The sequence below is a fragment of the Pantherophis guttatus genome, chromosome 13 (assembly GCF_059756535.1).
Source record: "Pantherophis guttatus breed Tessera chromosome 13, ASM5975653v1, whole genome shotgun sequence".
In the NCBI taxonomy this organism is placed as follows: domain Eukaryota; kingdom Metazoa; phylum Chordata; class Lepidosauria; order Squamata; family Colubridae; genus Pantherophis; species Pantherophis guttatus.
In genome coordinates, this window is record NC_142075.1 from 18,584,263 (window position 1) to 18,608,674 (window position 24,412).

Consider the following 24,412-nt stretch of genomic DNA (forward strand, 5'->3'; position numbering starts at 1 on the left):
CCCATCCCTTTGGACCTCTTTAAAAATATTGGTTACTCCAAGGGGGAGCAGTTTTGAAAAATGGAATCATAATTCTTAAGGCAGGGAGTCTGAGTGATAAGCGTGACAGCTTACCAGTCATCAATATTTCCCCGTAACAATAATATGTTCTCTAAATCAACTTAGAGGCTAAGAGAATGTATCAGCCGGTAGATTCATCTCATTTTACCCATTTCCACCTTTTTTTGTTTTCTGCAATTTCAGATTCTTTGGTTCAGATTCACAGTTCATATCAACCTCTCCTTTCATTCAGATGGTGACATAATGGCAATTGTTCTTCCAATTAACAGCATTTATTGTCTTTTTAATCCCTTGCAGGGTGGAGTCTAGGCAACCGAATGGAGCTATAACAGTGTTTACTGGCCAGATGCCCTTCCTGTCGCCAATGCGGAGTTTTGTTCAGTAGATATATTCTTATTGTGCCCAGAGAGAGAAATATCAGCCTCTACCTAGGATCGAACTCACAGCCTCCAGATTGTGAGGCGAGAGCTCCACCTCTAGGCCACCGTACCTGTCCGATTAACAACATTTTATAACTGCAGCAATTTGCATGTTTACTAGATGTGGAGCTGCTTATTTTATTGTTTCCTTTTTGACTTTCACCGAACTTTCATCAAACTCTAAGGAGCCCCTTCCAATGACACACTTTTCTGCTTGCCTAAGAAGATGGCAATCACCACATCAGAGGTGGGTTTCAGCAGGTTCTGACCAGTTCTGGAGAACCGGTAGTGGAAATTTTGAGTAGTTTGGAGAACCGGTAGTAAAAATTCTGACTGGCCCCGCCCCCGTCTATTCTCTGCCTCCTGAGTCCCAGCTGATCGGGAGGATAGGTGTGTCGCGTGCGTACGTGCTCACAATCTGGTGACAATTTAGTATTTGACCTTAATTGATTAATTTCTTGTGCATTTGCTCAAGCAATAAATCTTCTTAATTGCAACTTAACATGTGGCCTGGTTTGTTCCCCTTGGCCTAATCAATGAAAAGTCAGATTTTACAACAAGCCATAATAACAATATATTACAAGTGTAATTCTACCTTTCAATACGTGGGAGTCCCCCTTTTCCCTGGAATATTCTAAAGTCTGGCTGTTTTGCATGATTGCTCCAAAGCTATTGCCATAAAATTCATCCTGGTAATGAATAAAAATAACTCTATATTTTCCTATTCTTATTGCTTCTTTTTGAGGATGAGTACCGTATTTTTCGGAGTATAAGATGCACTTTCCCCCCCTAAAAGAGGGTGAAAATTTGGGTAGGTCTTATACACCGAATATAGCTCCGCTGGCCCCCATCCTGGCCCCCATCCTTTGGCCTCTGCCTCCCAGCAATTTGCCTCCTTGCAGCAAGCAGCAAACAGCTTGTTTCAGCTTCAGCACAGCCTGATTAGCACAAGCAATTGATAGTCGGTTGGATCAGCCTTCCGACCCTCAGCTGTTTCAGGCTGCAGGGATTGCCATTGCCTATTGCCACGCGGGTCTCCACTGTTTGCTGCAAGGAGACAAATTGCTGGGAGGCAGATTTTTTTTTTCCTTGTGCTAATCAGACTGTGCTGAAAAATGAAACTAAAGCAGGTTGTTTGCTGTTTGCTGCAACAAGGCAAATTGTTGGGAGGCAAAATTTTTTTCCCTTGTTTTCTTCCCCCAAAAATGTAGGTGCATCTTTTTTTTTTATTTGATTTATATGCCGCCCTTCTCCGGAGACTCAGGGCGGCTTACAATGTGTTAAGCAATAGCCTTCATTCTTTTGTATATTTTATACAAAGTAAGCTTATTGCCCCCACAAACTGGGTCCTCATTTCACCTACCTTAGAAAGGATGGAAGGCTGAGTCAACCTTGAGCCTTGGAGAGATTCGAACCAGCAGAAATTGCAGGCAGCTGTGTTAATAACAGGGTGCACTAAACCACTGTACTATCAAGGCTCTTATAGTCCGGAGCGTCTTATACTCTGAAAAATACGGTATCTTCTATACCTCTTATTTACTTTGTCCCTGTTAAGGGGTTGGGCGATGTTCGCAGACCACTCTACTGATGAGAGATAAAGCAAAACAGAAGAGCACTGAAACCCACCTCTTCGCTTTACCTGATTATTAAACAGGAATACACCGAAAGCTCCAATGCTTTCTCAGTGCAACTTCGAGAAAAATGGTAAAAAATAAAATAAAATTGCTTTACACACTACCATCTGTCTTAGCTGGAACACGGGAGGGGCTATGCAATGAAAAGGCATCAAATTATCCACTCATTCATCTAACACTACATTATTACATTATACTGAATTACGTTTAATTGCTGTAAATGCAAATTGTGAAATCCGTGGCTTGTATCTTGCCTTGCTCATATATAAGTTGTCTGGCAGACAAGCCAATTCTGTCTTTAACGTATTTTCTCCAACTGTATAATGGGAAAATAATAATATTGACTTATCTTTCAAGCTAATATCTTTCGAATATGTTGGGAGTGCAACTCCCAAATTCTTTTTCTAGGCATACTGGATGATAAGTTAAAGGGTTCCAGATCCAAAGATCTAAAGCTTCTCTAATAGGGAGTGATCTGACTATTACAAACACTATTTCAATGGGACTATTGTTAGCCAAAGAGAATGCAGTTTATATTATTGTTGTCGCTGCTGTTGTTCAGCCATCAAAAGGAGTTAGGACTGCCTTTTGGAGCAACAGTGCAATTCTATTATTGATTTACCATTTTTCATTCATTCAGTTTTTCCTCTGGCTCAAAAAAATCAGGATGCTATTTGAAACAGGTGGAGGTTTTTTGTATCTGTGAGGCACAAAGAATCAAGACCTCTATGGGTTGCAGCATAGAAAATTTATTGAAGCCTAGACACAAGAACAGTGGCTCGGTGGCTAAGACGCTGAGCTTGTCGATCGAAAGGTCGGCAGTTCAGCGGTTCGAATCCCTAGTGTCGCGTAACGGGGTGAGCTCCCGTGACTTGTCCCAGCTTCTGCCAACCTAGCAGTTCGAAAGCAGGTCAAAAATGCAAGTAGGAAAATAGGGACCACCTTTGGTGGGAAGGGAACAACCTTCCGTGCGCCTCTGCTGTTTAGTCATGCCGGCCACATGACCACGGAGACGTCTTCGGACAGCGCTGGCTCTTCGGCTTTGAAACGGAGATGAGCACCGCCCCCTAGAGTCAGGAATGACTAGCACATATGTGCGAGGGGAACCTTTACCGTTACCTTTTATACACCAGAATCTGACCAACAAAAGTACAACACTAAATTGACACTACATAAGGCTCAGTAGAATTCAGGAGTTGGACAGAAACCATTTGTGGGAACATAATGACTCTAAGCTGATGACACACTTAATTCCACCCACCCGCCCACCATCTCTGCTTGCTTTTCTCCTTCATCGCCTGAATTACTTGAACATTTCACTACTGCCTTGGTACCATGTTCTACGTAGCATTTTTCTTTTCTCCGTGTCACTCAAATGCATCTCTTATTTGGCTTTGGTTCAGAAGTCAATTATCAAGCTGTTCCTGCCAGTTTTGACTTTCCTGGTTTTGTTTTTATTGTCACTGGGAATAATGTTACTGCACCGTATGATTGGCAGTAAGGTTTTTGTGTTGCCATGAATGATGTATAAACCTAGAGCAGGAGGTATATAATTTGTACAAATAAATAATGGATAGATTAAAATATTAGAGAATGAGCTCTCTAGACTTGGGGGGTTGGGGAACAATAGCTTCATATATAAAACCACGTCTACATAAGTGCATTGAAAAGCCAATTTCATTGAGTTTAGAAGTAGGATGGTAGCCTTCGGCATCATAACACAGCTTCACTTACCAAGGTCATTAATGGCTAAACTGCTATTTGCTGTTTTATTGGGTTCTTTTAAAAACCATTGTAGTGTTTACTGCATTAGTAATTCTTTCTATTGGTCGCTCCTTTTTGTGTGCTTTCAGAAGCATTGATGTGTTCTTGTTTTATGGCTTCTACTTTTGGGTTTGTCCATTATAGTCATATTCTTGTTTTTTAAAGAGTTGTTTCATGTGGGTTTTTTTTTTTTTTAAATGTAATCATGTGTTTATTGATCTCGTCTGACCTGGTTGGCAGACCGAGGAATAAGGGAAGCGTGTAGAGATGGAGAAGAAAAACAGGGAAGCCCTGCGTGGTGAGCAGAATGTCAGGAGTTCAATTATTTGCATCTCCAGTTGGGAAGAGAAATGCTAGGTGTTAGAAAACCATTCCGGGAAGGCAGAAGAAATATTTGGATTTGGGCTGCTCTGAACAAAAACCGCTCCCAAACACTTCTCTCCACTCAAAGAAATCAAATGGGGAGGCGTGGAAGGCTGGATCTTTTCTGGATCAGCAATTCAACCATGGGGGTCAGTTATTACCGTATTTTTCAGAGTATAAGACGCTCCGGACTATAAGATGCACCTTTTGATGAGGAAAACAAGAAAAAGAAATCTGCCTCTATTTCTGCCTCCCAGCAATTCTGCCTCCTTGCAGCAAACAGCAAACAGCCTGCTTTACTTTCTTTTTCATTTTCAGCATAGCTTGATTACCACAAGAACAAAAAAATCTGCTCCCAGCAATTTACCTCCTTGCAGCAAGCAGCAGAGGCCCGCACAGCAATAGGCAATGGCAATCCATTGCAGCCTGAAACAGCTGAGAGTTGGGAGGCCGATCCAACCGACAATCAACTTGTGCTAATTAGGCTGTGCTGAAGCTGAAATGGTCTGTTTCTTCTTGCTGCTTGCTGCAAGGAGGTAAATTGCTGGGAGGCAGAGGCCAAAGGGTGAGGGCCAGTGGGTGGGCAGGGCTACATTCGGTTTATAAGACGCACCCAAATTTTCACCCTCTTTTAGGGGGGGAAAAGGTGTGTCTTATACTCCGAAAAATACGGTACTTTCAAAACTTTCAGTGACACAGGACAGGAATGTTCCAGGCACTGCCATGCCAGAGCTAAATCTGCCCTATCATTCCTATCAACTAAGAAGGGCCTGGTAAGACTCCTTTCTCATGGGAAATCTTGGGGTGGTGGTGGTACCAGAAGATAAATCTTTCCCCAGTAGCCACCATATCTCCCCATAGAGGAGCATTTCATAAGCAGCTGAAGTCTATAATGTTTCCACATGCCTTTATCCTCAGCAAATTTGACTGCAATTTCAAGCATTTACAGTACAGTAGTGGCCAAAATTGTGGAAACCTTTTAGGAAAAGTGTATTTTTGAGGTTTGATGGCTAATAACACCACTTTTGGGGGGAGTTTCAAGATAATCCTATTCCACTGCTGGAATGGCCTGGGAATAGCCCAGACCTTAACCCAATTGAAAATCTATGGAGCTTGTTAGTCAGAAGTGACCCAGCAATAAAACCCAGTTAATGATAATAATCATCCATCTTGGTTTCACATTAGAACAGCTACTGAACTAAAAGATTTGGTTCACTCCATGGGAAGACGTAAGGCTAAAGGTTGCCCAACTAAGTATTAACTGACATGGTGATAATTTTGGTATATCTCGTTTTTTCTAGCTGTTTCACTTTTCTTCTTTATACTGTAACTGCTATTCTAATAGCAAATCTTTCATAAAAGTTATTGCATTACATTCTTGATTAAATTATATTCCATTGATATATAATTTTAGGGTACTACTCCCCCAAAAAAGTGGTGTTATTAGCTAGTTTTAGAAAATACACTTTCCCCATAAGGTTTGCACAATTTTGGCCACTACTATAATTTGACTGCAGTTTCAAGCATTTACAGTACATTGATCTGTTCATGGTTTGAAATTCCTATTGGTAATAACTGGAAATGGATGTTTGCCATAACTAGAAATGCAGTTTTTACAAGGGGTTGGGCTCAGGTTCCGAGAGGCCTTTTCTAACTCTGATTCTATCAACCATAGCTATTGTGCCTCTGGGCAACATAAGAAGCTTCCAATTGGGCAACTATAAAAAGGTCTCCAGCCCTGATTTAATATTAGGGGCAGCTGGTACGCCAAGGACTTTTATTCGCCAAATGGGAATGGCTCATACATCATGAGAACGTCACCACGGAGCTATTATTCCAACCCGTCTACTTTAAACTAGTTTTCCATACCTTGGGGACCCTCCGACTGTATTGCATCTCAGAACATTTCATGATGGCTCAGTGTTAAAGAAGCTGAGCTTGTCAGCTAGAAAGCTGACGGCCCAGGTTCAAGACCCAAGCGCCGCTTGATGGGATGAGCTCCCCAGCTCCTGCCAACTTAGCAGTTTGAAAGCATGAAAATGCCAATAGATAAATAATTCGCTTTGATGGGAAGGTAACGGTGCTCCATGAGCCTTTGGCATACAGCCATGCTGGCCACATGACCACGGAAGTGTCTTTGGACAACATAGGTTCCTTTGACTAGGAAACAGAGATGAGAAGCAGTGGTGGAATTCAATTTTTTTTTACCACCGGTTATGTGGGCGTGGCTTGGTGGGCATGGCAGGGGATGTCTACTGCAAAATCTCCATTCCCACCTCACTCCAGGGGAAGGATACTGCAAAATCCCCATTCCCTCCCCACTCCTGGGGGAAGGATACTGCAAAATCCCCATTCCCTCCACACTCCTAGGGGAAGGATATTGCAAAATCCCCATTCCCTCCACACTCCGAGGGAAAGATACTGCAAAATCCCCATTCCCTCCCCACTCCAGGGGAAGGATACTGCAAAATCCCCATTCCCTCCCCACTCCTGGGGGAAGGATACTGCAAAATCCCCATTCCCTCCCCACTCCTGGGGGAAGGATACTGCAAAATCCCCATTCCCTCCCCACTCCAGGTGATGGATACTGCAAAATCCCCATTCCGTCCCCACTCCTGGGGGAAGGATACTGCAAAATCCTCATTCCCTCACCACTCCAAGGGAAGAATACTGCAAAATCTCCATTCCCTCCCCACTCCTGGGGGATGGATACTGCAAAATCCCCATTCCCTCACCACTCCGGGGGAAGGATATTGCAAAATCCCCATTCCCTCACCACTCTGGGGCCAGCCAGAGGTGGTATTTGCCGGTTCTCCGAACTACTCAAAGTTTCTGCTACCGGTTCTGCAGAATCTGTCAGAACCTGCTGAATAGCACCCCTGATGAGACGTATCCCTTAAGAATTGGACATGACTGGACAAAGGTCAATCCAATTTGCAAGGTACTTCTGGAAAAATTGGCCTCTACTAATTAGTGCAGTTCTGAGAATTTGAAGGACTTTTCCTGCCTAATAAGGAAGATGCACCTCTAATGGGAAATGGTTCTAACCATCTCCAGGAAACTCCAAGGATACCTTGCTTTTGACTCAAGTACAAAACAAGGTAGTTTTCAATGGCTGCCTAGGAAGCTTTAATAAATAACAAAATATTTGCCTTTTTTTCTCCCCTGATAGTTTTTTTTTTAAAGGTTAAAACCTGCAGCTGGAATAACATAACGTTACCATTAGATATATATATATATATATTAATGTTGAGGTTTGCTTTACAGCCTTTTTGGAAAATGCAATTGCATTTTACTTGACTTTCGGTTCTCCTTGGAGGCGCTGAGAATTGATCCTAAGACCTCCTGACATACAAATGAACGATGACCGATTCTTTTTCTGAACAACGAATACACATTTTTTTTCCCATTTCCATACAATGTCGTCTCCATGGCGTTCAGGTAAACCTTTTGTTCGTGTTGCTTTGTTTTCTCATTCTAAAGAAACTTTATGAGCCTGGTATTTGATTATATGACTCCAAGTATAATATTTTGAAGTAAGAGTGTATTTTAATGTATAGAACAGGAGCAAAGTCAGGCAATGAAAAACTCCATAAACCTCCTGCAATAATCGAATTAAAATCCCTCTACTTCCCAATGAATCAAGGGTTAGGCTTAGCATGTTAATTCAATGTGGTTTGTATTGGTCTCCATCTCTCTCTCTCTTTCTCTCTTTTTTAATATACATCTATCTATCTATCTATCTATCTATCTATCTATCTATCTATCTATCTATCGTCTATCTATCATCTATCTATCTATCTAAAATTTATATTTGCTGATACATATATAAAATTTACTAGCTAGATACCCGTGCTTTGCTATGAAACTATGTGATGGGGCTTGATAAATTGACACTTAAAGCTTGAAAATTAATGAGTAGTTACGATTGGCCTCTCCTCTCCCCTTCTCTCCCTCAGGTTTGCCCCACAGAAGCTTCCCCTATCCTATCCTCTTCTTTCCCTCAGCCTTGCCCCACAGAATCCTCCCCATCGTATTCCCTTCTCTCCTTCAGCCTTGCCCCACAGAATCCTCCCCTATCCTATCCCCTTCTCTGCCTCAGCCTTGCCCCACAGAATCCTCCCCTATCCTATCCCCTTCTCTGCCTCAGCCTTGCCCCACAGAATCCTCCCCTATCCTATCCCCTTCTCTGCCTCAGCCTTGCCCCACAGAATCCTCCCCTATCCTATCCCCTTCTCTGCCTCAGGCTTGCCCCACAGAATCCTCCCCATCCTATCCCTTTCTCTGCCTCAGCCTTGCCCCACAGAATCCTCCCCTATCCTATCCCCTTCTTTTCCTCAGGCTTGCCCCACAGAATCCTCCCCATCCTATCCCTTTCTCTGCCTCAGCCTTGCCCCACAGAATCCTCCCCTATCCTATCCCTTTCTCTGCCTCAGCCTTGCCCCACAGAATCCTCCCCTATCCTATCCCCTTCTTTTCCTCAGGCTTGCCCCACAGAATCCTCCCCATCCTATCCCTTTCTCTGCCTCAGCCTTGCCCCACAGAATCCTCCCCTATCCTATCCCCTTCTCTCCCTCAGCCTTGCGCCACAGAAATGTCTCCTATCCTATCCCCTTCTCTCCCTCAGGATTTCTAGCCCCTTCTCTCCCTCAGGCTTGCCCCACAGAAGCCTCTCCTATGCTATCCCATTCCCTTCAGAGTTATTTTCAATTTGGGAGGGAGTAGAACGTTTAACTAATTAGCATCAGAGTCAGGGGTGGATTCTACTTATCTTTACTACCGGTTTGCAATGGGAACGTGCGTGCTCGCTTCGCTCATGGCGCATGCTTCTGCATATGCGCTCATGCTTCTGCACATGCGCAGAAGCTTCTGCGCATGTGCAGATCATCCATGATGATGTCCGGGTGGGTGGGTGGGCCTCCCGCCACGTTTACTACCAGTTCGCCAGAACCGGACCGAACCGGCAACAACCCACCACTGATCAGACTGTGTTAATAACAATATGGGAAATACTAATGCTCTGATGGTCATTTCAAAAAAATCCTTTCTTAGTGAGCACCTAGAAGCCAAGAGGAACATCCGTGGCAAATTTCAAGTTTGTAGGCTTTACGGTTCTGGAGATTTCGTGATTATGGCGTGAGTGTTTTTCGCATTTATATATATAGATAAGCATTTTTGAATACAGTGTATGAATGCAGGGTATGTCAGTTACACAAACAAAAACCAGAATAAAAAAAGATATTAACACATGAACTCATAACAGTAACTAGTAACAGTAACTATAATATAATAATACTTGTATTAGATATAATTGTAATGTCAGGTTTCGAGGTCGTCTCAAATAAATTGCATTTCAAACAAAGTCTTTGAAGAAAAACTCCTATTTATTAAGCACGGCATTCTAAACCCAACTACAATCGAAGTCAACACTGACTTCCAGCCCCAAAACCCTCCCTTTCCATTCCCCACTCCCCTGCACTTATTGGCCATCTTCCAAGTCATTCTACCCCTAATCTACTCCAGCTCAAAGGAATTTCCCCCCTCCCATCCCATCTCCTAGGGGATATTATCTCCAGGGAAAATAAGTAGGTGAAAAGTCAAACGTCCCTTTCCAGACGCCTTCGCTTCTCCTTCTTATGTCAGCACTAGAGTAAATGCAGGTTGAAGTGCTGACATGTAATAATATAACCAAATAGTTTAAACTGGGTTTTCTTGTATCTTGGCCTATCTACATTTTGTAGATTATCATACTTATAGTTAAAAACCATCTCTATTTTAATACAGACATTCATAATCTTTTTTCCTCTAATTCCTACCCATTTTCTCTAGCCACTCATAAAAACTGTTCCATATCTGGTAGTATTCTGAGTCTTCTTTATCTTTAATTTTAAAAGTTAACCTATCCATTTCAGCACATTCTAAAATTTTCCGAATCACTTCTCCGTCTGGCGGAGTGTTTTCATTTTTCCAGTATTTAGCAAATATAATCCTTGCCGCTTTCAGGTCTCCCTCTCTGAATACAATTCCAAAACCCCTCATCTCTCTATTAGTCTCTAAAATTAACCGATTTGCCAGAGCTAAAACAAAAATGAGTATCACATAGCATAGCAACCTTAAGTTATTTCTCATTTGGAACAAGGCTGAGGAAGTAATTTGTTTTCATTTCTCGTTCCCTCTGATAAATCTGTCAGAAAGCTTAGCTACATTTAATCTGTCTAAGGTTTAATAACACGACGACAGACAAAACAGAGGTTAAGAAGATATATAGAACCATCTCGCAGAAAGTGGCACCTGCTGTGAGGAGCCACAGGTGTTTTCTGGACACCTTTATGGAATTTTGTGCAGCCAGAAGAATTTCATTATAAGGCGAACACATTCAATTATATGTCACATCTCAGATCTGGGTCCTAATCTCATGTAATGATGCTCCAGTTTCTTCTTGGTTCCCCCCCCTTCTTTGTTTAAGACAGGTAATCTGCAGCTCAGGTAATTTCTGGACACCCTCTGCTCAAACTATTAAGAAACTGTATAATTACTTCTTGGGTATAAAATTGGAAGAGGAACAAGTAAAAGAGACAATAATAACCTGCAATACTACAATCTGACCAGTAGTGGGTTGCAAAACCCATTGCTACCAGTTCGCTCGTTCGCGCGATGTTTCTACACATGCGCAGAAGGGTCTGGCGTGGGTGGGCGGAGCCTCCCACCGCCACCGCTACCAGTTCGCCAATCCAGATAGAACCGGTAGCAACCCACCACTGATTCTGACCACTGCACAACCACAGCTGCATTCTAATGTAACGCATTCTAACCACTGCACCACCACGTACAAGCATGCAAAGAAATAATATTTTTTTTCTACTCTAGCGCCAACGGAATCTTAAGATTATGCGTCCATTCTTGTCCATGACACATCACAGCTTTGACAAGCTTCCGGAAGAGCAAAATCAACCGTCGACCTCCTTGAATGAATTAAAAAAAAAAAATCTGACCATCACTTTGCATATGAGGGAAATGAAAACAATCTTTCTTATGTGACCATTACTGTGAAAATAACACCAATGGGGCAGAGTTGCCAGAGATGAGAGTGAATGAATTTAACTCACAGCTGATCCAAAAGTGTAGTCCTCACATGACACTTGATCGCAGCCACCTCCGTCAACATCTGGATGCCGGTTGCATAAGTTGGTTTAACAGGATGTTGTCAGCTGCTGCTTAAGAGAAAAATGGCAAAAATCATGGTTAGGAGAATATCTTCATTGTGAATCCGACTCAAAGGTCAGAACAAGCTTTTAAAGATTTTTTAGATGTCTTTTAGATTTCTTAATGAGAAATATGAAGACATCATCTTCTCCTTCTTCTCTCTCTCTCTCTCTCTCTCTCTCTCACACACACCCCCCAGACACAAAGAGACAGAGAAAGGGAACAACAACCAAACACAGATTAATAATACTGAGATCCTGAAGTCTCCATGGTCTTTTAAGTTTAAGTTTACTTTATGGTCATTGCACCTCATACAACGAAATTAAATGCCATCTTCAGTGTACATTATACATTAAAAAATAAATAAATCCTTCACATTCTATACAATTGAATTGAAAACCCCTGAAATTGCATTAATATTGCACTGTACAGTAGAATTCAATATAGCACCTCCGGCTGGCCTCAGAGTGGAGTGGGAATGGAGATTTTGCAGTATCTTTCCCCCAGGAGTGGAGTGGGAATGGAGATTTTGCAGTATCCTTCCCCTGGAGTGGGGTGGGAATGGGGATTTTGCAGAATCCTTCTCCTGCCACACCACACCACACCACGCCCACCAAGCCACACCCACAGAGCCAGTAGTAAAAAAATTTGGATTTCACCACTGGAGTAATAAATTATACAAATGACTGAAATTCCTGGCCGGTTGTAACCGTCAAAGCCAAATTAGCACCATCTTGTCCTTTTAACTAAAAAAACAGGCAGCAAAAAATGAGAAAACTATTCAGTTCATCTCACAGTCTAAAACCAAGCTAGAAATATTTCCTGGCGGTTAAAAACACATTACTGGATATGTGAATTCAAATGTCAAAATCCGCTTTTACAAGCATATTTATTTTTATTGCGCACCCCAACATTGGTTTATTCTCAAACTGTCTCGGAAACAAGATATACAGTAATAAGTAAGGTTTGTTTGGTTTAGTGGTTTTTTTTTAAAAAAAATAACTCCTACCGTAAACGTGTTTAAATGGATAGATTTGTATGGTTCTCATGTATCGTTTTTCTTCTGTATCTTTTGATTTCTCCTAAATGAGTCATACAACCCCCCCCCCGCTGCATTTTGTCTAACCCTCAATTTGGAATTTCCAGAAACAATACTACTTGCTTCTCAGAAGTTTGCTAGTTTTCACAGAGGCGGAGAGCGAAACAGTCCAAAATACCACATTATCAGAGGTAAACCAAAATTCTGGCTTGCCTCCAGAAACTGTGGGCAATCCATCACTGGAGGTTTTCAAGAAGAAACTGGATAGCCATTTGTCTGGAAAGATAGAGGGCAGTGATGGTGAATCTTTTCAGCAGCAAGTGCCCAAACTGGAGTGCACGTGGCATTTGTGTACACCGGAGCTCCGGAAACCTGAAAACCAGCTGGCTGGCGTGCGGATACCTGTTTTTTTGTCTGATTTTCAGGCCGTTTTCAGGCTGTTTTTTGGGCTATTTTCAGGTAGTTTTCAGGCTGTTTTTTGGGCTGTTTTCAGGCCATTTTCGGGCTGTTTTTGGCCTGAAAAACGGCACGATTTTTGGCTGTTTTTCAGGCCGTTTTCAGGCCATTTTCCAGGCTATTTTCAGGTAGTTTTCAGGCTGTTTTTTGGGCTGTTTTCAGGCCATTTTCAGGCTGTTTTTGGCCTGAAAAACGGCACGGTTTTTGGCTGTTTTTCAGGCCATTTTCAGGCCATTTTCCAGGCTATGTTCAGGTAGTTTTCAGGCTGTTTTTTGGGCTGTTTTCAGGCCATTTTCGGGCTGTTTTTGGCCTGAAAAACGGCACGGTTTTTGCCTGTTTTTCGGGCCATTTTCAGGCCATTTTCCAGGCTATTTTCAGGTAGTTTTCAGGCTGTTTTTTGGGCTGTTTTCAGGTAGTTTTCAGGCTGTTTTTTGGGCTGTTTTCAGGCCATTTTCAGGCTGTTTTTGGCCTGAAAAACAGCACGGTTTTTGGCTGTTTTTCAGGCCATTTTCAGGCCATTTTCCAGGCTATGTTCAGGTAGTTTTCAGGCTGTTTTTTGGGCTGTTTTCAGGCCATTTTCGGGCTGTTTTTGGCCTGAAAAACGGCACGGTTTTTGCCTGTTTTTCGGGCCATTTTCAGGCCATTTTCCAGGCTATTTTCAGGTAGTTTTCAGGCTGTTTTTTGGGCTGTTTTCAGGTAGTTTTCAGGCTGTTTTTTGGGCTGTTTTCAGGCCATTTTCAGGCTGTTTTTGGCCTGAAAAACAGCACGGTTTTTGGCTGTTTTTCAGGCCGTTTTCAGGCCATTTTCCAGGCTGTTTTCAGGTAGTTTTCAGGCTGTTTTTTCAGCTGTTTTCAGGCCTTTTTGGGGCTGTTTTTGGCCCGAAAAACAGCCTGGTTTTTGGCTGTTTTTCGGCCCATTTTCAGGCTGTTTTCCAGGCTATTTTTCAGTAGTTTTTTTTGTTTACAAAGTTTAATTTCATTTTTAAAAATACAATACTTTACATATATACATACAAGGTTATTGCAACTAACGTACACAAATCTGCGCCTATACCACTAATACAATCCATTTCATTTCCCTCTCTTTTCTTTCACCCAATTATACCATAAATTCCAACATTTGTAATAATCAGAATCTTTTTGGTTCCTAAGTCATTTCGTTAACCGGTCTGCCTCTGCGCATTCTGTAATTTTCCAAATCAGTTTATTTTCTGTGGGTATTAATTCGTTTTTCCATTCTTGTGCATACAGTATCCTAGCTGCAGTAGTGATGTGGAGGATCCAGCACCATTTTTCCTTAGTTATTTTGTCTGGTTTCATTCCTAATAAAAAAAATCTCTGGTTTCAGTTCTATATTATATCCTGTAATTTTCACTATCCAGTTCCGAACCTTGGATCAATATTTGCCTGCTTTGGGGCACGTCCACCATTGGTGGTAGTACGTCCCACAACCATTCCCACACTTCCAGCATGCCGGAGAAACTCCCGGGAACATTCTTGTGATTAAACCTGCATTCATTTGAACTGCTGGGACTCCTGATTTCCTGTACTTTACATCCCAATAATATAAGAAAAGGGTCTATGCAAGAGATAAACATCTCATGAGACTAGACATCTAAAACAGCTTAAGATATAAAGACTCTTAAAGACTCTCTGTGACAGACCTGAAATCATTCATATCTCTTAGCTCTCAGTAGTCTTATCCCTTGTACTAATGTCTACCATCTGCCTAATTTATCCCACTGAATATAAATAGACTAACATATGCTACGCATATCTTTGGTTATAACAGCCACTGTGTAAAACAACTGGAAATAACCTAGGTAAGTCTTCAGTGATATTTGAGGAAGGGTTCTTTTTTCTTTCTTTCTTTTGGAGATTTGAAGATGATGTTTGAGGCATAATCTTCCATAAATCTCTGCCCGTTGAGCTTTCATTCATGAAAACCTTAGATGCCTGTATGTCTTTCTCCTATGTTGCAAAGATGGAAGAACAGAATATGATGTCCAGGCTGAATCTTTGTGATCGTAAAGATGGTTTGGCTGTTGAGTATCCCATAATCAATCTCAGCAACTCCAGGTAGAACCAGGAGAAGTCTTATTCAAACCAAACTCCTATCCAAGAGGAGAAGCAATTCCAGTCTTGGTTGATTCTCTGGCCACACAACCCACAAAACCTGACCATAGAATTAACCCAGTTTGCACAGGGCATTGAATGTTGGGTCTGTTGGTGTGCATATATCCAAAAAGGAGGGAAAACAGAAATGTATGGGAGGATTTATTTCAAGCATCTATACAGAATGTCTTGCAGAGGGAAGAGAAATATCTAATTTCCATCATGGAAGAGAAAATCAAAGTAAGAACCGGGAAGAAGAACAAATAATCAAGCAGAAATAAAAAAAAATGAGACAAGACTGAAGAAAAGTGTTTGTTTTGTTTGGGTTTTGATCGGAGAAAGTGTTGTGGCCCGCCAGCGGCCAGCAGAGTTGGCAGCAGATTCAGACAGTGAGGATGTTCTCTGTCCTGGAGTCTGGGGAAGGCTCTGATGAGGGCTCTGAGTCGGAGGCAGAGAGGGGGCCAAGGCCATCTGGTAGTTCTTTGCTACCTCCAGAGTCTCCGGAGTCTGACATCAGCGAGGCAGAAGAACAGCGTGAGCCTGTTCCTAGTATGCTCATGTGCAGAGCTGCCAGGAGACAGGAACAATTAAGGAAACAGGGTCAACTTGGGAGTAAGGCTTGGAGATGATTGGTCCCTCCCATAAGACATAAAAGAGGAGTGAATGGGACATGAGCTTTTGAAGGAAGCAATTAGTTCATCTGGTCGGTAAAAGCTTTGGAAAAGTACTCTTTGACTCTGTGCTAAGTTTGGCCTTGCCCTGCGTGTGGCAATTAGTTCTCTGGCAGCATTCCAAGGGAGATAAGGTGGGTGTTTGTAAACACTCCCCTGCAAGACTGTTTGAGAAGCCTTTCGGACTGGGAATGACAATAATTCACAGCCGTATGAATAAAAGAGGTTTGCCGGGACTAAGATTGTGCTGTATACTTTCTAAGGAAGCCTAGGTCAGAACAGAAAGACAGTCTCTTACCAGACACTTAAAACCCCCTCAGTTCTCTTCACCTAAAACATTTTCCATGATTCACGATGGTATGGAGAGATAGAAGAAGCAGGAAGCTGAGGAGAGTTCCTCACCACACCTATTGTCATAGATTCGTAGGGCTGGAAGGGATTTCGGAGGTCTTCTAGTCCAAACCCCTGCACAAGGTCCTTGTTCTATCTCAGACAAAATGGCTGCCCAATCTTTTCTTGAAAACCTCCCGTGATGGAACATCTACAACTCCAGGAGGCAAGCTGTTCCACCACTGAGTAATTGTCCTCACTGTCAGGAAATTTCTCCTTAATTCCAGGTTGGATCTCCCCAGGGGTGAAATGCTCTCGGTTCAGACCGGCTCGTGATGGCGGCCGGCAGTTTGGAGAACCGGTAGCAAAAATCCCTGCTCCTGTCCCCCATGCCCAGCTGAGCCGCGCGATCATCAGAGCCTTTTTTTTCCTTTTAAATGGCTCTGACGATCCAAGCTCTGATGATCCCAGCTGAGTTGCCTGCCGATCAGGCAACTCAGCTGGGATCGTCAGAGTCTTTTGAAAGCATTTTTTTTACATGATTTTACATGTAAAAAATGGTTTTAAAAATAAAAAAAATTGGCCACACCCACCCAGTCACATTACCCTCCCCCCCAACAAGCCACGCCCACAGAACCGGTAGTAACAAATTTTAGATTTCACCCCTGGATCCCCCTCTGACCAGCTTCCATCTATTGCTAATTCAATCTCAGTTAAAACCCTTTAAAGGTTAAGGGGGAGTACAAACCAACTAATAACCACTTTAGGGAAACAGGCTAGACTCCATACCATGACGCTGGGCCAGGTAAATGGCACCGGCTGCCTCCTCTTGTTCCATTTAGCCCTTCTATCAAATTGAAACAGTGTTTAGCTGATTGGGCAAAGCACATACCAGGCCAAGTAAAGCTCAAATCAATTCCATTTCAGGTTTAGTTCTAATAATGGCTATTCGACAGTCTGGAGGGGTTTTTTTTTCTGATGCGTATCAACGGATGCCAGACATCCCTAGCATCTGCAAAAAAAAAAAAAAGAAAAAAAAAAAAGCCAGTGACTGCGTTAATAAACTTGGGAATGTGCTCAAATTTCCTTTAAGAAGCCGGGATGAGCGGCCAATTAGCCAAACTTCTTGAATTTACCTGGTTCTTTGATTATCACATTTCAAAGCAATTAAGCGAGTTTTGTGGGATAAACGAGAGAGCGCGCAACTTGGCTCGGTGGCTTTTTGATATCGAACGAAGGGGGCTGCAATTTTTCGGGAAAGAAAATGCAGATAAGTGGCTGGCTTGTTATCAAAGCGAAGAACGTTTCTCATCTCTCCAACTGGGTTTTTTTTTTTTTCATTTTCTTTTTCTTTTTGGAGGCGGGTATCTGATGGCAAGCATTAAGGGCATATGGAAAGATAAAGCATACAATTACAATTTTAAATTGGCAAGGCCGTCTCCCCCAGGGTTGGTTTATTGATGTATCATTAAAGGGATTTTAATAAGTCCAACGAAGAAGTGAGGCTGTGTTTTCACAAGATCCCAATGAAGGCAATCTTCTCCTCATTTGGCTAGGCATTTTGAACATGATATGGGCAGGATGTATAGGGGAGCCTCGGAGGCAGTTTTGAATTTGGCATCATGAATTTGCAGGCCGGTCCTAAAGAATCCATAAGGACATAAGTAGTTCCTGCATATTTTTCTTGGTGCCAAACTACAGGTAGTTTTCGACCTACGACCGTAATGGAGTTATAACAATCGTTAAGTTGAGGCAGCCACATGACTGAATTCGATTTCACTACTTTATTTGCATTTTTCGTTAAGAGAATGCAGTGACTGCGAAGCGAATCCATGTATTCCTATCGATGTTTTTAGTTGGAGGCCATACAAAAAGGCTGGAAATGAGCCAAAAATGTTATGAAACACAGCCATGTGCCCACCACAACTAGCCATAGAGGTTGCTAGCACTTGAAATGAGGTTGTGTAGCTGTCTGTGTGTGTGTAACCGGGTGTCGGCAACCTGCGGCTCCGGAGCCACATACGGCTCTCTGGGCCCTCTGCTGTGGCTCCCTGTTGGATGACTCCACCAGTGTCTGGCCCTGCCTCTCCCCCTCCCCTCCCAGTCACTCCTCGCCTGTCCTGAGAAGGTAAGGGCGACAGCGGGGGATGGAGAAGCAGCCAGGACAGAGACAGAGAGATACAGAGAGAGTGGGGGGGGAGAGAGAGACATAGAGAGATACAGAGGGGAGGGGAGAGAGAGAGATGTCAAAAGGGTTTTGTGGTTCCCGTTGTTTTTTAACAACCAGTTCTTTGCCCTAATGACCAGCTGGGTAGGCGTGTCTGGGGGGGTGTCATGTGACTGGTGAAAGTGAGTGACGTCGAGTTGGCCACGCCCATCAAGGTTTTGTGGCTCCTGGTGTTCTCTTTTCTGTGGGAAACGGGTCCAAATGGCTCTTTGAGTGTTTAAGGTTGCAGTGTAGCCATTGGAACTCTGGAACTGACTTGTAAGCTTTTGGGTATCTGCTGTAACCCTGACCAGTTGTTAAGTGAGGATTACTTAGCTTGAGGATTCTGGGACTGAAACCTTAGTGTCAGGCACGGAAGCTTTTTCGTTGGATCTTCAGGCCTGCCACATTTACTACTGTGGGAAACTGGGAGGGGGGATTCTATGGAGCAGGGGTGAGATATATAGTCATAATAACATTCCTTTCTCAGAGAGTCAAGGACATCTTGCTCTGCACCTGGAGGGGTGTGGCTGAAGGCATCTCCAATTGGGACGGTGCTTTGATTGGACCATGTGATGGACATGTGGGTATTGGGCAGGGATTTGGACTTTCCTTTGGGTGGGGAAAACCTGGAAGCTTTCAGATTCGGGTTTTCCCAGATGTGCCAATATGACATCTTTAATAAAATGGAACTTTGAGGAAACTCAAGCCTCGGAGTTGTCTTTCGTTGGGGATGTTACTTGGAACCCTGACATTAATCCGAATCTCTTTTAAAATTCAACCAGCTGCCCAGATACCAGAGTGCTATCTGGGGTCCTGAGCATCAACCCGAAATCGGGCAGCATGAAGACTCAGGGAGATGGAGGAAGATGACACTTAGTAGATAAGTTAGAAAGTCTACAGGGACATATAATGGAAAATTGCTGGCCATTCCCAGGTGGCTTAATTCGTTTTCATCGCACCTGATCCTTTTATTGATGTCTTCAGAGACTCCTTTTGTTTGATGCCAAATGCAAAGTGTGTCCATAAAACATCTATCGATTAATTTAACCAGCTCGTTAACTTTGATTATTTAACAAGCATTTAGCTCGTTCCCTTCCCATATCAACCTGAAGGGTGCCTTGCTATGTCTGTCATCATTTGATCAAGTAAATGTTTTGGGGTTCTGGATTTTCATTCCCAAAGCATACTCCTAACCAATAAGCCTTTTCTGCTCTTTGCGGCCACACAATGCAGACGTACATTACACAAGTCTAAACCCACTTTACCACTTGCAATGACATTCAGACGGGAAAAGCAGCCCATAATGCTTACAGGCGTGCAACCGATTTGCACTGTCAACCACTATAAACCCAACCGATAAGAAAGAGGGAGGAAATAATCATGTTTTACAGCAACGTGGACTCTTTAAACTTGGCAAATTTGACAAAAGGCAAAGCAGAAAAATTCCACGCTTAACTTAACCTTTCTCCAAGATTGTGAAACCTAATCGTTTCGATTATTCGTCGTGAACCCAGGCAAGCAATTTACAGTTTGTTTTACTTATTTATTAGAGCTATTTGGCCGCCAAGTTGGAAAGAGTCAAGGCAGGGAGGGGGTTTTTTTGCGGTCTGCAATGAATTTCAGCTGGGCTGAACCCGTTCCAACATTAGGAAGCGTGTGGTAGAAATCACGCAGATTTATCCTCTAATGAAACGGGTCGGATGCAACATTAAGAGACCCTTCGCAACACCCATGGAGATGCCATGGGTTGAGATCAGAAGCACCTTTTGTTCTTAATTGATAACAACCATGCATTTATCCTTGAATAGGTACATGGGTGTAGGTGCTCCCCAGAGATCTCTGTACCATCAAGTATGTATATTAGAGAAGCCATACACAAGAGCATATGTATTAAGAAAGACTATGTTCAAGAGACGTGGAAAATGTTTATGCTGGTGAAGGTTGCTTAGCTATAATTTGTTGAATGATTACCCGTTGCCGGAGTTTGTACCCTGTTTCCCCTAAAATAAGACATCTCCTGATAATAAGCCCAATCGGTCTTTTGAGCGCATGCACTAAAATAAGCCCCCCCCCCGAGAATAAGCCCTCCCCGAAAATATTTAAATGCACCTGCAGCCGGTCCCCGCCATTACCTCTGGTTTCCTCCACATGCCCCAAAATAATAAGAGCTCCCTGAAAATAAGGCCAAGTGCTTATTTCAGGGTTCCAAAAAATATATATATATAAGACAGGGTCTTACTTTTGGGGAAACACAGTATATGTTCTGCCCCAGCTACGGACCCCAAAGAACGCAGCACACATAAAGTCTGTACAAACCTTAGTTTACTAAATTAAATCAGTTTTTTTTTCAAACAAAGACTGTTAATTAACTTTCTTAACAGCCTACAAGAATCCAAAGAATAAATAATCGTAATCTTACTATGGTTGGCAGAAAGCCCAGAAGCAATTTGCAGAGAACTAAGATCAAGGCATGAAGGAGAGTGAACTGAGTTGTTCCCTGCAAATTGCTTCAGTCGGCGTTCCTCCTTAAATAGGCTAAGGGAGTGGCCAATTAGCCCCAAGCCTTACTCTCGAGGAGACCTCCCCCTGAGGAGCCACTCCTGCCTTTTGGCAGCTCTGCGCGCCCGTGCATCGAGAAGAGGCTCATCTTCTTCGTCCTCTTCACTTAAGGGAGCTTCTGGAGGTTCTGAAGGCCCTGGCTGAATCCCTGCCTCTGGCACCACATCTTCTCCAGCCTCCTCATTGTCCGACTCGAGTGCCAGCTGCACAGGCTGCTGGCGCAACCAAGAGCCTTGATAGTACAGTGGTTTAGTGCACCCTGTTATTAACACAGCTGCCTGCAATTTACTGCTGGTTCGAATCTCTCCAAGGCTCAAGGTTGACTCAGCCTTCCATCCTTTCTAAGGTAGGTTAAATGAGGACCCAGTTTGTGGGGGCAATAAGCTGACTTTGTATAAATATACAAAAGTATGAAGGCTATTGCTTAACGCACTGTAAGCCGCCCTGAGTCTTCGGAGAAGGGTGGCATATAAATCAAATTAAAAAAAAAACAAAACACCACACCAGCCTCCTCGCTGTCCGAATCAGCCATCAGCCGCACAGGCTGCGTACGGGCCACAACACTATACTACACCAAGGAACACCCTTTACCCTAACAAGCATGCCACCTGGGCTGGTGCTTTCCACTCAACACTATGAAATTTAAGCTTTGCCTTGACTAAATTTCAAATCCATTCCATCAAAAGTCAACATCGCCATTGACTCAAATCACAAAATCCAAAACCTTTGCTTTCCTTTAATGTACAATTTTGTATAGGACACAGGGCCATCTTTCTCTAACATGCACATTTTCAGTGTAACTTTCTCCGAGTGCATCCTTTTGTAGGTATTTTTATTTTTCACCACATACTTTTGAACTGAGAACTGCAGCACGACATTTAGAGAAATTTGGAATTGGAGATTAACTGTTTTAATACAAAGAGCTCTCCAGGCATTGTGAATTAGGCGAGTTAGCTTAAAAATGCAGAATTAATTAATTTTTCTAACAAGGTACAGTTTCTCCGTGAAATACCTTCACACTGAGCATTTAATTCCTGGACAAGCGAAGTTTTTTAAAACTGGCTTCCCCGAGTTCTGCTGAGTCCCAGGATTGTTATATTCTTTATATTCTTTAGCCATTCTCCTTGGTTACCTTTTTGATCTAATTTGTTCAAAAGCAGTACATGTTTAGAACAATAAATTATATATGCTGCCCAGAGTCACTTGTTGAGATGAGTAAGTATAGAAATCAAATAAAAAAATAAAACTGTTTCCGTAAAAATGATATTTGCCATTTCAAATGCCCCTTAAGGATGCAAAAGGACCAGATTAAGCTCAAGACTTTATAACTACTCACTCCTGAAGTCTATGCTGATAGGCATATTAAAAAATATAGATATTTTAGAGTTATATAGTAGAGAAAAATAAAGTCTTACACTGGGTGTAACCAGGCTTAATAGCAGTAACTGACAGGGATCTTGGAGTCTTAGTTTACAACCAATTAAATATGAGCCAACAGTGTGCGCCAGCAATCAAAAAAGCCAATGCAATCCTAAACTGCATTAAGAGAGGGATACAATCAAGATCAAGTGATACACTAATACCCCTCTATAAAGCCTTAGTAAGACCACACCTAGAGTACTGCGTCCAGTTTTGGTCACCACACTATAAAAAAGATGTTGAGACTCTAGAAAAAGTGCAGAGAAGAGCAACCAGGATGATTAGGGGATTGGAAGCTAAAACGTATGAAGAACGGTTGCAGGAACTGGGTATATCTAGTTTAATGAAAAGAAGGACCAGAGAAGACATGACAACAGTCTTCCAATATTTGAAGGGTTGCCACAAAGAAGAGGGAATCAAACTATTTTCCAAAGCACCCGAAGGCCAGACAAGGAATAATGGATGGAAACTGATCAAGGAGAGATTCAACCTGGAAATAAGGAGAAATTTTCTGACAGTGAGAACAATCAATCAATGGAACAGAAGTTGCCTTCAGAAGTTGTGGGAGCTCCATCACTGGAAGCTTTCAAGAACAGACTGAACTGCCATCTCTCAGAAATGGTGTAGGGTCTCCTGCTTGGGTGAGGGTTGGACTGGATGTCCTACAAGGTCCCTTCCAACTCTGTTAATCTGTTAAATAGCCCGGAATCTTAAATTTCTCAATTGGAACTCAGATTCTCTTAACTTCTGTTTCTGAATTGAAAATATGGAGATAATAAAACCGATCACATTGGCAGATGTGCCTGTTGCAGAGACTGCTCTGAACACTTTCAGAAGGCGATATAAATTCTAATTATTGTTTGCATTTCTTTATTATCTTTTTATCCTTCCTGTCCTCCAAGGGACTCCATGGTGCATCTGTGCCTCCCATGCCAAGTTACTCCAAGAATTGTATAGTCAGGCAAGGATTTGATGCCGCAACTACTGTCCTCCACCTAGGACCAAGGTCTCAAGAAACATTTTCAAGAAATAGTGGGGAAAGAAAAAAATACCAAAAAAGCACGGATGATGTTCCTTAGTTTAGGTAATGAAACATCTGCAAGAAAACAACCAAGCTCAGAGAGCACCAAAGACCCCTCATTTCAACCTTGAGCTATGAATAGTCTTCTTTCTTGAATACCAAAAAAGATACAAAATGTGGACAGAATGTAGAAAATTAGAGATGACTGAAATGTGTTAGATAGATGATAGATGGACGGATGGACAGATGGAGGGAGGGAGGGAGAGGACAAATGGACAGATGGTCAGACAGATGAATGGACAGACAGACAGACAAAATCAAAATCACATAATCAAGCAGCTGGCACTGTGCATAGGAACATCTGCACTGGTCTAGACCTTCCCAAGGCCAGATGGGAGATCCCAGATAAAGTGAAGGAGAATGAGAGAGCTAAGATCCTGTGGGACTTCCAAATTCAGGTGGACAGGCAGGTACTATTCAATGAATCAGACATCATAGCAGTAGACAAGGACCAGAAGACAGTGGTGGCTCATGGATGTAGTGATGCCACATGACATCAGAAAGGAGGAGAATGAGAAGCTGGAAAAAATGCCATGGCCGCCAATGAGAATGTGAAAAGTGAAGGCCAATATTGAACACTAGGGCCAACATCAACACTCTCTCTGTCTGTCTCTCTCTTCTGTCTCTCTCTCTGTCTCTCTCTCTGTCTCTCTCTCTGTCTCTCTCTCTGTCTCTCTCTCTCTCTCTCTCTCTGTGTGTGTGTGTGTGTGTGTGTCTGTCTTCTCTCTCACACCAGCCGCCACTACAAGTGATGGAGAATGCTCTCCGTTTTGATTATGTGAGATTTCAGATGCCATCTTTGGCATCTAAGCTTATTCTTTTTTTTTTTTAAAGGACATTTTTTATTATTAGTGCATGGAAAACTTTGCTATCTGGAATGTATCTGCATGCAAGCTTCAAAAGAAAAAAAAAACTGCAGAATATCTACAGTTGCCCATATGGTTTTCTTCATTTGGGACAGGATTTTACATTTTGCATGAACTAAACATTTTCCTTGGTATAATTAATTGCTTCTCCCTGTGATTTTTCCCAGACACTCATTTTCCTCCCTTCTTCTCCTTTTCCTTCTTCTGTCTTTAATGCTCGCTGTA

At 42.6% G+C, this 24,412-nt stretch overlaps 1 protein-coding gene across 15 annotated transcripts in view; it reads right to left on the reverse strand.

Moving 5' to 3' along the window:
- Positions 1-24,412, reverse strand: part of SEMA6D (semaphorin 6D) — a 320,069-nt gene that overhangs the window by 170,351 nt on the left and 125,306 nt on the right. For 13 of the 15 annotated variants that reach the window (XM_087878228.1, XM_087878224.1, XM_087878217.1 and 10 more), the window contains one exon: positions 11,347-11,451. The gene's annotated coding sequence lies outside the window, so the exon portion shown is untranslated. Of the gene's footprint in view, positions 1-11,346; positions 11,455-24,412 lie in introns of all 15 variants that reach the window. The other 2 variants (XM_087878218.1, XM_087878220.1) reach the window with 1 other exon arrangement.